General features: G+C 47.7%; 1 protein-coding gene and 1 long non-coding RNA gene across 9 annotated transcripts in view; one reads left to right on the forward strand and one right to left on the reverse strand.

The window, feature by feature from the left end:
• CCDC51 (coiled-coil domain containing 51) overlaps window positions 1-2,830 on the reverse strand; it is a 41,088-nt gene extending 38,258 nt beyond the window's left edge. For 2 of the 8 annotated variants that reach the window (XM_075005861.1, XM_075005868.1), the window contains exon 1: window positions 2,592-2,675. The gene's annotated coding sequence lies outside the window, so the exon portion shown is untranslated. Of the gene's footprint in view, window positions 1-18; window positions 471-2,133; window positions 2,409-2,591 lie in introns of those variants that run through there. The other 6 variants (XM_075005862.1, XM_075005865.1, XM_075005863.1 and 3 more) reach the window with 6 other exon arrangements.
• LOC142019250 (uncharacterized) lies at window positions 2,712-12,713 on the forward strand. The gene is made up of 4 exons (XR_012647029.1): window positions 2,712-2,803; window positions 3,280-3,335; window positions 6,522-6,609; window positions 12,561-12,713. It is a non-coding gene; the product is annotated as an uncharacterized LOC142019250 (long non-coding RNA).
• The last annotated feature ends 1,892 nt before the right edge of the window (window positions 12,714-14,605 follow it).

Below are 14,605 nucleotides of genomic sequence, written 5' to 3' on the forward strand. Positions count from 1 at the left end.
ACAAGTAAAAGGGCCCACCTCTCAGTCCTGTGCCATGCTGCAGTGCCCCCATAAAGGCCCATATCAATGTTTGGGCTCCAGGCCCACAGGAGGTTAATCTGGCCCTGACTCTGCCCCATGGGCTCAAGAGGCTTCTCCACAGGGAGAACATGCAGAATGCAGGATTAAGTCCTGCAATTTCCAGCGACTGCCCTGCAGTGGGGCACTAGACAGGCGGGATCCTGCCTTGCAATGATGGCCCAGGGCATTGGAGATACAGCTTTCCAATGGGGGCAGGGGACCCCAGGGATGAAGGCCATAGCCTGCAGGACTGTGGGGGATCCTCCCTGGCTATGGGGCCAGGTGTCCACCCATGGAGTACCAGGAATGCAGCCTGGCAGAGAAGGGGGCCAGTAACAGGGCCCAAAGCCACAAGGAGCCAGGAACAGGGCGGCAAGCCCTGTCTTGGGAGTGGGAGAGGGTCTCCTTGGCTGGAGAGGCAGAAAAAAGGACTGTGAGAACACGCACTACCCCCATCCCCTGCCCCAACATAGCCTGCTCTACCCTATGGCACGGCCCCTGCTGGCTCCCTCTCCTGCTGCTGCCTGCACACTTGGCAGCTCAGTACATGCTACGTGTGCTCTCCAGTCAGCACCTGGTACTTGCAGCCATAACTGCACTGACGAGAGGTAAGGGCAGCTCTGCAGGAGTAGTGAATACAGGACAATTAGCCCTTTTGTTAAAATTAGTCAGGATGCCTTCCTGATGCCTGAAATACAAGACTGTCCCAACCAAAATGGGATGGATGGTCACCCTGCGAAGGGCCAGCTCCAGGCAAGATGCAGGCGCCCTACCCACCTTTAAAATTTGCTTTAACAAGTCCCTCAGTTTATTGCTGAAAATTTATAAAAATCACATTTCCAAAAAATCCTTCTATTGATATTTAGATCAACAATCTGAGTATTCAGCTTTAGCCTTAAAGGTTTGGATCTTCTGGCATACAGTTTTTCCAACAAATTCTTTAAAAGACCACCCTTATCTAAAATACACAAATTTTATTTGAATTACTATAGCACAAAAGCTTGCTTCCAACATTTTCCTGTCCTTCCTACCCATCCCCACTCTCCTTGCATTCCCATTAGAGAGCGCTAAAGAGGTAACATTCCTTTTCTTCCAGATAGATGGGCAAATGAGTTTCCCTTTTGCTTCTGACTACCTGACTATCAGAGATGACTAGTGTGGAGATTCAGGGGGGGAGGCCTGGGGGGACAGAGAGGTCCACCAGCCATATGCCCCTTCCCCACCTCCTCCACCCTCTATCTGTCCATGCTCTGCACATGCTCCTCCTGCCCCTGCCCCTGCCCCTGCCCCGCCATTGCATGGCCCTCTCCCTGCTCCATTGACAGCTGCCTCTTCCTGTGAAGTGACATACCTCTTCCCATAAGGGCAGATGCGGTCCCTGCTCCCCTCCAGAGTGGTATGGCCCGAGAACAGTATGAGCTAGGAAGCTCATGCTGCTCTCAGGCTGCCCCTCCCCAGGGGAGAGGTGTGGGGGAACACAATGGGGCACCTGTGACCACCTATGCATGGCCAATGTATCACCCTGGGGCACCATCTTCTCCATCAGGGTATCAGAGTCCCTGACAGGAGATGGCTCCTACAGCTTCTAGGAAAAAACTAGCTCCCAGCCAACACACACACATTTGTAATAACTACAAAAGATCATGCGCTTATTTAAGTATTGGAATGTTCAGTCATGAGATATTGCAAGCCATTCACATCACAGGCTGCAATTCATACTGCCTTTGCAAACTAGAGAATATCAGCATTTTGATCATCATCATTTCGCGGAGATGTCTTTGATATCACTACTCTCATTTCGGCCATCTTTAAATTCCACAGAATCACAGGGCTGGAAGGGACCTCAGGAGGCCATCTAGTCCAGCCCCCTGCTTCAGGCAGGATCAACCCCTTCTACCTTTGTATATAAGCACTTGTGCATGTTGCTTGTCTTCATGTGTTAGGTTAAATAGGACTGTTTTACATTTTACATAAAACCGTTATATAAATTAACTTTTTCAACATTGAATTATAAATTTCAACTCTGAAACCTTAAAAATACTTTTTAAGAAGAAGGCAAAACCTTAGGCTCACCCTAAAAAAGAATTCAAAGAAAAGCAAGTTTTGATATTTATACAATTTCTAAGCTCAGATGAACAAGAAAATCTCCATGGAATTCATGGCAACCTCATCTTAACTCCTGCATAATGCCGGCCATTGAAATTAATCTCGTATACACTTCTTCCAACTCTTCCTCTGCATTCCCCCACGCCATCCACCGATTCCTTCTTTTCCTGTCTCCCATGCCTCCTCCCATATTTCTCCCTCTGCGCGCACCAGGTGCCACCCCCAATTTCCTTCTATACCGGCTGTGGAAGCTCCAATTATCCCCTATGCCCCCGGACCCACAATTCCTCTCAATTCTCCCTGTGCTCCCCAGACTTCCGCCCTACTCGCCCTCGAGCCGCGCCTCTCCCAGATCTCCAGGTGCTCCCCCCGCCGCAGCCTTTTAGAGGTATCGCTCTCAGGTCTCCACGCGCCGCTTAGCCCACCCTCTCCTGTTCGGGGTCTCGCGCGCTCTGCACGAGCTCAGGTCCGCGCTGGGCTGACCACTCCACGGGGGAAGTCGGAAGCGGGAGGGCCCCAAACCTTACGGCAGCTATTTAGAGACAGACGAAAGTGTTAGCCGGCTGCAGACTTGTACTTCCGGGGCAGCTGATTGCGAAGGTGCTGAGAGAGATTGGCGGTATGTCGGGCAGAGACGGTAAGAATCGCTTGAGAAGCCAGCGCCCCTTTTTTTTCGCCTTCGCCGCAGGCTTCTCTTTAGTGGGGCTGGAAGTTGCGCGCGGCCTATGTTCCAGAGCAGCCCTTATGGTCGTTTTGCTACCGCCTGTCGCGTGCGCCGGAGTGGGTTACGCTCCTTCCGCACTTGAGGGGAGTGGGGCGCGGGGCGCGAACGCCGTCTTCGCCCTCTCCTTCCCCCCGCCGCGAGGGCAGCGGGGCGTGAGCCCCCTCGTGACCACCCTCCTCTCCTGGCCGCCCATCCCCCTGCTTCCCCGTGGTGGGCATTCCTCCTAACCCTGTGGCGGCAGTGGGGCGCGAGCCCTCTCTTCGCCTTCCTCTCCCTCCCCGTCCTCCCTTGAGGGTGGTGGTACTCGGCTCCCTCTTCGTCCTCCTCTTCCCTATAATGGCCGGGGAAATAAGGCTATATGTCTCACAGTTTCCTTTCCCTTTATGTAGGTGGTAAGAAGAAACCCCTGAAACAACCGAAGAAACAGGCAAAGGACTTCGACGAGGTAGGAGTCACTGCTGAGCTTATTTTCCTGTGAGCTGTGGGTCCAACTAACAGGAGCCGATTTTGCTGACCTTGGAATAGGGTCTGGGGAGAGATGGCCCCTTCACCTTATGTGGCAGTAGTAAAATGCTCACAATGAGGCTGTCTTCAAATGGAATGTGCTGAGACTTGTCATAGAGCATTAAGCAGATGCCCTTCTTGTAAATGTCAAACTGTACATTTTTTTTAATAGTAGCAGAGAGGGAGCCATGCTAGTCCATATACTATCAAAACAAAAAAGCAGTCAAGTAGCCCTTTAAAGACTAACTTTAAAGGGCTACTTGACTGCTTTTTTTGTTTTGATTGTAAATTTTTTGTCTGCCAGATCTCCTCCTTGTAGCACCTCTTAAGGATTGTCTACTCTTACACCATTTGGACAGTAACAGAGAGATAGCCATGTTAGTCTATATTCTATCAAAACATTAATAAATTATTTTGTCAGTCTTTAAAGTGCTGCTGGACTGCCTTTTTGTTTTGACCATTTGGATAGCTGTGTGCTGCTGTAGCATGTAGAGAAGAAACTACACTGAGCGCAGAAGCTTTCCTGTTGGAGTAGGTACTTCCTCTTCCTGGAAGGTGGTAATGCTGTCCACATCAGTGGTTAGGTTGTAATAACTACATTGCTTCAGGGTGTTTAAAAAAAGTTGTAGTTTTACCAAGTTAACTTTGTAGTGGGGATTAAGCATTTGTTGTTGATTGTATCTTCCTATGTTTAATCCAGATTTTCACCAATAAGAATAGCATTTTATGATGAATTTAATGGCTCACTTCTGGCCATCAGATTTGTGAATATATAGGTCAAGGTCTGCCAACATTTTTCCAGTCAGGGGCCACTGACCCATAGAGAAATCAGTCTATGGGCCACACAAGTGAGAAGCAAAAAAACCTGAACAAAACCCTCACTGATGTGGTTCCCAGTGTATGGGGGCCAGGGCTAAGTGGCCTGTGTGAGAGGTAGGGTGCAGGAGCTGGCTGGGGATGGGCAATCTAGGCAGGAGTTGAGGGGCACCAGTGGGCTGGAGGTGGGGAGGTCTGAGTTGGAGAGTGTGCAGAAATGAGTGGTGGGTAGAGGATCTGGGTTGAAGGGGGTACAGGATCATGCTGGGTGTGTAGGTCTAGGTTGGAGACAGGGTTCAGGAGGGTGTGGGGTGAGGGGTCTGGGAGGAAGAGGGTGAGATTTTGAGGGGGTCAGGATCAGGGTATGGGTGGGAGTGGGTGCAAGAGAGGGGCATGGGGTCTGGGTGGGAAGGAGTGGAACATTTGGAGGCGTGGGGTCTGATAGGGATGGTGCAGGAAGGGGATGGGAGTGGGGTGCAGGACTGGTTAAAGGGTACGGGGGATGCAGCTTACCTGCTCACCCCAGGACACGCATGGCTCTGTGTCCCCTCCATCTGCTTCCAGGCACCAGCCTCTGTTGCTCTGGCCAGAATTTTGGCCAATCAGAGCAGTGGTATGAAGCCTCTGGCCAGTTCTGCTGAGGCTGCTGCTGCTTCCCCCACTTCTCCCATCTGAGGGAACAGTAGTGAGCCGCAGAGGAGCCCAAAGTCACTTCCTGTACCTGTCCCCCAGCCCTGGTTTGCCTGATCTGTCCCATGAGGCTCCACACCCTCCATCCCTCTGTGGGCTGGATGCTATGGAGGGGATCCCTGAGCCTTAGAGTTAGGACCCAGACAAGCTGCAATCTGACTGTGGGCCAGGGGTTCCCCACCCCTGCTATAGGTAGACATGAGGCAGGAGCGCTTCTGCCACTTGTGCTGAGAGGAGAGGGACTGTATTAGTGTTAATGACTCGCTCACCATATCTGTTACCCACCGCTCTAGTAATATATTACATCCCTTCTCAAGTCGGATTGTTAAGCCAAAGAAATGTTGTTGGAGATTTTTAAAAATAGGACAAAGCTTCTTAGAATAGTCTAGTTCAGACATTGGCAACTAAAATAGCAAGAACTATTTATTGCAATTTGGTAAAAAAACTCAATAATTCAAGAGCTGCAATGAATACTTTTTTTGTAACCCCTATTTTAAGAACAACACACACAATGATTTGTAATGTGATATGTGTTTACTCCAAGAGTTTGACAAACTTTTTATGTATTTTATTCCCTCACTCATTGTGTGTTTGTACCACTGTCTTCCTGACATTCACCCCCAAACCCCCCCCCCCCCCCGGGGGATGCTAGGGGATTTATCCATTGTTTCAAGATCACATATAGTTTGCTATTTAGCTATGATGATGTTCATTTTTGGGTTTTTAGGTGTTAACTGCTTATTGAAAATAATCAAGAGGGGTTTGTTTTTTTTTTTAAACCTTTCTAATTATAGCTTTGGGAGCCACAAAGAAGTCAGTAAAAACTGCATGTGGCTCCAGAACCGCAGTTTGCAGACCCCAGTCTAGATCCCTGGTGTCCAACAAATTCTGAAGCAGTAGCCATTGTAGTGGCTACTGCTGTAGCAAAATAAATGTGTTATTCTAAAAATAATATTTAGTGTTCAACCCAACTAGTCATGCTGAGCTAGCCAAATAGCCCCTAGTAGCTAATGGTTTGGATACCACAGGTCTAGTTATTATTTAATCCTGCCTTAACTGAGGGGACTAGATTATCTAAATCCCTTTCAAACTTACACTTGTATGATTCTGTGGCCATCTTGCTTAACTTTTAAGAGATTTGTAGGTTTGGAGGGAGGAGACGTCTTTTTTTGTTTTCTGGAATTTTACTATTTCAAGTTGCTTATCTTGAAATCTACAGGTTAAACCTCTCTAATCTAGGACTCTGTCTCATTTTGCAACATCCATAATCTGACGTTGTTTTAATTAATTGGATGACCACTTAAGGGTATGGCCAGGTTTCCTTGTGGTCCTGTAAAGTTTGTTTCCAGACACCAGTCCTAACTCTCAGTATTCTGTGCTGTTATTTAGCTGTCATTTTACCCCTAAATATCTTCTAAGAGCCCAGTAAGCAGTGGAAGTGTTGGTAATAGGCTAGATAATGTTGACTTCCTTTGGTCTGGCAAATTCTCTGGTCTGGTGTTGGTCCAGTTCCGAGGGCTCTGGATTAGAGAGGTTCAGCCTGTACTAGTTTCACAAAACCCTGGTCAGCGCAATGCAGCGGTCAGAAGGAAGATGCTAACAAATACTGACTTTCCTTTAGGAAGATTTGGTCTTCAAACAAAAACAGAAGGAAGAGCAGAAGAAACTTGAGGAGATGAAGATTAAAGCTTCTGGGAAGGGCCCTCTTAGTAAGTGGCCCCCTCAGTAACTGGCTTGCCTTAACTCTTTAACTCTTCCTATCGTTATCTTCCATTTTTTTGTTACACTGACATAACAAGACCTATACTTTAGGTCAGAGGTCTGCAACTGAAATAACAAGAGCCATTTTTTCAAATTCATTTACATCTATACTTCAAGAGCCCCAATGCATGTGAATACGAGGCAGTCCTTAATAATGGCAAACTGTACTTTTTGTAACCCCTATTTTAAGAACAGCGCACACACAATGATTAGTACCAATTAGAAAGTTGTTACCTCCAGGCTTTACCAGCTTCAGCCCCAAAATCTGCCCTCCTGTCTCCAAGCTTTACCCCCTCCACAGGCTTAACCCCTATCAGCCCCAATACCTTCTCATCCCTAGGATTTACCTGCCTGAGACAAGGAGCTCTGTGTGCTGCCTCTGCTCCTCCACAACTGCCACCTCCCTCCTGCTGCTTCCCCTGGCCACCTCCTCAGCAGGGCAGGCTTGGTCATGTCAGCCTCCATTCCTCCCTTCTCTCCAGCCCCCCACCTCCCTGCAGCCATAGAGTTCCCCTGATTGTGGAGCACACAGGCAGCTCCCTGCCCTGCTTGCCTTTTTGTGGGGCTCCCTGGCACGGCTGATTTCCACTTGTGGCTCTGGAGGCTCCCATTGCTTAAACAAAAAAGCTAAATTCCCTTTTAACTGTGGGCATTAAGTGGAGGCAGCCACCAGAGCTGCAAGTGGAGATGGCAGCAGCGGTTGGAGCCACAGTGGCTCCTTAAAGAGCTGCATGCAGCTCTGGAGCCGCAGTTTGCTGACCCCTTCCTTAGGTGATATTTATGGCTGTCTGGTGATCAGAAATAATTGAAATTAATCACAGTTTTAATTGCGCTGCTGAATGATTTTAAACTGCCATTTGTTAAATATATTTGGAGTGATTTACCATATTCAGTATAACTATACTTATTACATTTGGTTCAATGAATTTAGTGGGCTGCCTGCATGGACACAAATGAGTCCATTCTGATAATTGTGTCCTTTGACAAGGTCACTACTTCTGCACCTCACTAACACTGTTTTATTATAAAAATATAAAACACTATTTTAAGTGTGCAGGTTACATAAGAAAAAAGGTTAGCAAATGTATTTTGCACTTAAAATTGTTCAATAGGACAGTTTCACTATAGTTAGTGATTCAGTGATTGTTTTTGGCCACCATATCCCTCAGGTTAGTTCCAAAATCCAAAAGGACATGGTGACCAAAAACAGTTCCTTAACGTGGAGTCAGTTTAATTACCTAGTCATAGAACTCAACTAAATGAATAAGAGAGAAAATTAGTCGTCTTGTATCTGCAGAAAGTGGCTACTGCTGTCAGAAGCTAACTTTGCATGTCAACCAGCTCTTGTTCTGGATACTTAACCAGTGACTTCCAATAGTTAATTGATTTGACTTTAGCAATATGCAGGTACTGCTTAAATTTATGTAACATACACAATTAGAATAGCCTGTGTTAAACCCAGGGGAGAGAGTTAGGGATAGCTCAGTGGTTTGAGCATTGACCTGCTAACCCTGGGGTTGTGAATTCAGTCCTTCAGGAGGCCATTTAGGGATTGGGGCAAATAGATGTCAGAGATGGTGGTTAGTCCTGCCAAGAGGGCAAGGGGCTGAACTAGATGACCTCCCAAGGTCCCTTCCAGTTCTAGGAGATGTGTAGCTCCAATTATCTCTTTAAACCTGAACCATACCATAATCTATCATAATTGGAAATTGAGTGTCAAATTTTAAAATATAAAAACTGATTTTGACCTTTTTAATTTTAAACATCTTCTCTTTACCTAGTCCCTGCCCTGAAGATCTTAGTCTCTCATGTTTTTACATGGTTTAGTCTTGGCCTAGGCACAATATGCCTCAGGGAGCCTATGAGCAGGAATTTGTTGTTTAATTTGCTCGGTTGGTTGGATCATTAGCTTCATTTGCCCCAGCTGAGTACTGACAGGGAGTGTGACATGAGCACTGATCATGCCCCAGTGCTTAGTACAGCAGGGTCTTGATCAGGTCCTCTAGCTGGAGCTTTTCCTCTGGGAAGATTTGCTGTTCTGTATTCCTACAGCCTCAAGTACAGCAAACCCTTGAAATGCGTTGCATTTAACATGAGTTAGGTGCAACCCAAAATCTTGCTCTCCCCAGCGCCGGCTCAACCCCCCCCCCAGCCCTGCATGGCCCCCATTCAAACCCCTACCACCCATGCACAGCTCTGGCTCACCCCCATGCCCAGCTTTGGCTCCAGCTGACCAACTCTCACGCGCAGCTTTGGCTCAACCCTCCCAGCCATGGTTAAACCGTCTGCGGCCCAGCTCACCACCCAAGCATGGATCCAGCTCAACCCCTGCACTTGTGGCTCTGGCTCTCCTTCCCCCCACCCCCGCGTGGGGTTCTAGCTCAACCCTGCCCACCTGTCTCCCCTCTCCCCCCACATTCAACCACCTTCCTGCATATGACTCTGGCTCAAACCCCCCATTCACAGCTCTGGTTCAACCCCTCTGCCCTGGTTCAAGCCCCCCACAGCTGGGTAACCACCCAAGCATGGCTCCAGATCATCCTACCTCACACATGGCTCTAGTTCAACCACCCCCCAACACACTGCTCCAGCTCACCACCTCTGCGCGGGGCTCTGGCTCAAACCCCCATCCCAGTTAAACCTGCCCCCCACCCCCCATGGCCTGGCTCACCACCCGAGCACAGTTCCAGCTCAACTTCACCTCCGTGTGTGGTTCTAGCTCAACCGCCCTCCCCTGCCCATGGCTCCAGTTCAACTCTCACCATATGCAGCTCTGGCTCAAACCCCCCCCGACCCCCATTCTCTGGCTTACCACCCAAGCATGGCCCTGGCTCATCTCCCAGGCCCCTGCATAGCTCTAGGTCAACTCCCCCCCCGCCCCCCATGCCACTCTGGCTCAATTCCACCTCCCCCCCTGCCCCCCCCGCAGGCCTAACCCACCCCAGGCTTAACTCCCTTCCCTCCCACAGCCCCAACCCACCACCAGGCTTAACCCTCCAACTGATTCCCCTCTCCCCAACCCCAGGACTCGCCTCTCAAAAGTTGCTCCTGCTGCTTCCCCAGCTGCAGAACATGTGTTCCACTGGCGGAAAAAGCCATGTCCTGCCCGCCCCGCCCCCCCCCCCCCCCAACCCCTGACTTACGCAAAATTCGAGGTACACGAGGGTCCATGGGAATGCAGCCATCACATAAACTGAGTTACTACAGTATGCCTTTTTGATTAGGAGGGATCAGCGGGCACTCATCAGGCAGTCTTATTCGAGCCACATAAATCATAGGGCTGGAAGGGACCTCAGGTGGTCATCTAGTCCAGCTCCCTGCTTCAAGCAGGATCAACACCCACTAAGTCATCCAAGCCAGGACCTTGTCAAGCCGGGACTTAAAAACCTCTAGGGATGAAGAATCCACCACCTCTCTAGGGCTACGTCTACACGTGCAGCCAACATCGAAATAGCTTATTTTGATGTTGCGACATCGAAATAGTCTATTTCGATGAATAACGTCTACACGTCCTCCAGGGCCAGCAACGTCGATGTTCAACTTCGACGTTGCTCAGCCCAACATCGAAATAGGCGCAGCGAGGGAACGTCTACACGTCAAAGTAGCACACATCGAAATAGGGATGCCAGGCACAGCTGCAGACAGGGTCACAGGGCGGACTCAACAGCAAGCCGCTCCCTTAAAGGGCCCCTCCCAGACACAGTTGCACTAAACAACACAAGATACACAGAGCTGAGAACTGGTTGCAGACCCTGTGCCTGCAGCATAGATCCCCAGCTGCCGCAGAAGCAGCCAGAAGCCCTGGGCTAAGGGCTGCTGCCCACGGTGACCATAGAGCCCCGCAGGGGCTGGAGAGAGAGCATCTCTCAACCCCCCAGCTGATGGCCGCCATGGAGGACCCAGCAATTTCGACGTTGCGGGACGCGGATCGTCTACACAGTCCCTACTTCGACGTTCAACGTCGAAGTAGGGCGCTATTCCTATCTCCTCATGAGGTTAGCGACTTCGACGTCTCGCCGCCTAACGTCGAAGTTAACTTCGAAATAGCGCCCGACGCGTGTAGACGCGACGGGCGCTATTTCGAAGTTGGTGCTGCTACTTCGAAGTAGCGTGCACGTGTAGACGCAGCTTAGGCAACGCATTCCAGTGCTTCACCACCTTTCTGGATTAGTGGTTGAAGTAGTTTTTCCTAATATCTAACCTACACCTCTCCCTCTTCAGCTTCAGGCCATTACTCCTTGTTCTGCCATCCGACACCCCTGAGAACAGTTTCTCACTCTCTTCTTTAGCGCTCCCATTCAGGAAGTTGAGGGCTGTTATTAAATCACCCCTAAGTCTTCTCTTCTGTAAACTAAACAAGCCCAAATCCCTCAGCCTGTCCTCACATGTCTTATGATCCAGCCCCCTAATCATTTTTGTTGCCCTCCGCTGAACCTGCTCCAGTACATCCACATCCCTTTTATACTGGGGGACCCAAAACTGGACACAGTATTCCAGATGTGGCCTCACCGGTGCCGAATAGAGGGGAACAATCGCTTCTCTAGATCTGCTCAAAATGCTCCTCCTAATGTACCCTAGCATGCCATTAGCCTTCTTGGCTACAAGGGCACACTGTTTACTTATATCCAGCCTTTCATCCACCATAACCCCTAGGTCCCTTTCCGTCGTACTGCTGCTGAGCCAGTCAGTCCCCAGCCTATAACAGTGCTTGGGATTCTTCTGCCCCAGGTGCAGGACTCTACACTTCTCCTTGTTCAACCACATCAGATTTCTTTTGGTCCAGTCCTCCAGTTTATCCAGGTCACTCTGGATTCTCTCTCTACCCTCCAGCGTATCTACCTCTCCCCCTAGTTTTGTGTCATCCACAAACTTGCTGAAGGTGCAATCCAGTCCCTCATCCAGGTCATGAATAAAAATAGTGAACAACACTGGCCCCAGAACCAAGCCTTGCAGCACTCCGCTTGAAAATGACCACTCTCCAGATATTTAGCCATTGACCACTACCCTTTGGACCTGACCATCTGGCCAGCTTTCTGGACTATCTTCTAATCCTAGGCTCCAATCCATATTTCCTTAATTTATGGTCAAGAATGTTGTGGGAGACCTTAACAGACGTTTTGCTGAAGTCAAGGTATATCACATCCGTTGACTTCCCCATGTCCACAGAGCCTGTTACCTCGTCATAGGACAATGTTTGTCCTTCTGTCAAAAGGTTACTCATCAGGGTCCCTAACTTAGGAGTGGAGCCATTGATTTTGGGGGAGGGGGGGGCCCATTTGCTTTGGGAATTGATCAGGAAACTTTCTGAACTTTTGTTAATCTGTATCGCTTTCCTCCCCATATGTGAGGTGAGAAGAGGACAAAAACTTGTGCTTGAAAAAGCTGTTGGAAAAGCCTTTTAAATTTTTCTGACTTCCTACAGATTTAGTTGGCCAAATTTTGCTCTTACACCTGTGTGACCCCACAGTGGTTATCAGCACTGGAGAGGTGAATAAACAGATTTTTATGTTAGCAAGGTTTTGTGTGCAAAATAAGAAATTTCCTCTAATAAAAGGGGAAGAAATAGAGGATTTTCTTGAATGGATGCAAGAGGTCTCTGTATACATAGTCCTGCTGAAACAAATAAGTATGTAACTGATGTTACAGGAATTGGGTATTCAGTGGAAAGCTTGTAATGCAAAATAAAGTATGTGTTTGGTGGGAAAACTGAGAAAGTATTCACCTGAATTTAAGCGAAAACCATTGACTTAAAGGTAAAATACAAATAATGTGGCTAAGATGAAGTTTCTTAGATGGGGAATTGAGTGGAAGTAGTAATAAAAGAAGAAAGTGGCACGTGGGACTAAACTTGTGTATAGGTTTCAGACATCTATATTGAGGGGTTTTCTTTCTTTGGCAGGTGGTGGTGGCATCAAGAAGTCTGGCAAAAAGTAGTTAAGCAATAGAAGAAGCAGGTTGCTTATCTGTGATGGATCTGCAGATTCATGTCAACAAAACTCATTCCTTTGAGCACCTTGTACATTTTGTTCAGTCAAATAAATTGTTTTGTTAAGATGTGGTGTCTTGCTCTGTTGTCCCATAGACTACTTCCAAAATTCATAACTGAGTGATTGGGCAGCAAAATGGCAAATGAAATTTAATGTGGGTAAGTGTAAGGTAATGCATGTTGGAAAAAATAACCCAAATTACACGTACTACATGATGGGGTCAAATTTAGCTACGACAGATCAGGAAAGGGATCTTGGAGTTATAGTGGATAGTTCTCTGAAGACATCCATGCAGTGTGCAGCGGCAGTTAGTAAGGCAAATAGGATGTTAGGAATTATTAAAAAAGGGATCGATAATAAGACAAAAGAGATCATACTTCCCCTATATAAAACTATGGTACGCCCACATCTCGAGTACTGCGTGCAGATGTGGTCTCCTCACCTCAAAAACTATATATTGGCATTAGAAAAGGTTCAGAAAAGGGCGACTAAGATGATTAGGGGCTTGGAAAGGGTCCCATATGGGGAGAGGCTAGAGAGACTGGGACTTTTCAGTTTGGAAAAAAGGCGATTGAGGGGCGATATGATAGAGGTATATAAAATCATGAATGGTGTGGAGAAAGTGAATATAGAAAAATTATTTACCTTTTCCCATAATACAAGAACTAGGGGACACCAAATGAAATTGATGGGTAGTAGGTTCAAAACTAATAAAAGGAAATTTTTCTTCACACAGCGCACAGTCAACCTGTGGAACTCCTTGCCCGAGGAGGCTGTGAAGGCCAGGACTCTATTAGGGTTTAAAAAAGAGCTTGATAAATTTTTGCAGGTTAGGTCCATAAATGGCTATTAGCCAGGGATAAAGTATGGTGCCCCAGCCTTCATAACAAGGGCAGGAGATGGATGGCAGGAGATAAATCACTTGATCATTGTCTTCTGTTCTCCTTCTCTGGGGCACCTGGCATTGGCCACCGTCGGCAGATGGGATGCTGGGCTGGATGGACCTTTGGTCTGACCCAGTATGGCCATTCTTATGTTCTTATGTTAACTGGATTGAAGTGCAAGGGAAACTACTATTGAAAGCTCCTTGAAACTATAACAGTGTACTGATGTTTAGTTCCAAGAACACAATAGTCAGCAATAGACACTTTGAATTTCATATGTATATCTGATACAACTGTACAGTGCTTGAGTCCTGGATAGTGGAGAGAGTGCCTTTTTTCCCCACATACTGTTGTGATTGAGGCTGCGTCTACACTCTGAGATAAACTCCTGTGGCACCTTATAGGCTAGCATATTTTGAAGCATAAGCTTTCATGGGCAAAGACCTTTGTATCCTCCAAAATATGTTAGTCTATAAGGTGCCACAGGACTTCTTGTTGCTTTTGGTAGCAATAGTTATAATCATCCTATGACATTCTAGAGGGATCATAACTGCTTTATACTCTAAAGCTTGAGCAAGATTGTGGAGCTGGAAAAGGAATGGGAATGGTGGAGCAGTGTTTATGTTGTTGGAAGCCAGGGGAAGCTCTGGGACCACTAGGAGCCCTGGTTGTCCTCACCACTGTAGAATAGGTACAGGAACACATATTCCCCACAGTACATGGCTTCTCTGAGATGCTCAGTATAGCTGTCAGTGCCTTCTGTATTTAGGCAGTAACAGTATTGATTCCAGATGCATGGACTTCTTTGAGGGAGAGAAGGGCCAAGAAGTCCTTCTTTCCTCAACCATTAGTAATTCCTCTATGTGGTAACACCCATATTTTGACCTTGTAATACAGGGGTGGGGGATTTTTTTTTTTTTGGGTCGGGGGTGCCACTGACCTGCAGAAAAATCAGTTGGGGACCATATTAGTAAGAAGCAACATGCCAAAAACCTCATAAAGGTGGTCCCTGACTAAAACCAATACTCCTCTCGTTCCCTTTGCACAACAGCTCCAGATCCTAGGGGTGGCAG

The sequence above is a fragment of the Carettochelys insculpta genome, chromosome 11 (genome assembly GCF_033958435.1).
Source record: "Carettochelys insculpta isolate YL-2023 chromosome 11, ASM3395843v1, whole genome shotgun sequence".
Taxonomy (NCBI): domain Eukaryota; kingdom Metazoa; phylum Chordata; order Testudines; family Carettochelyidae; genus Carettochelys; species Carettochelys insculpta.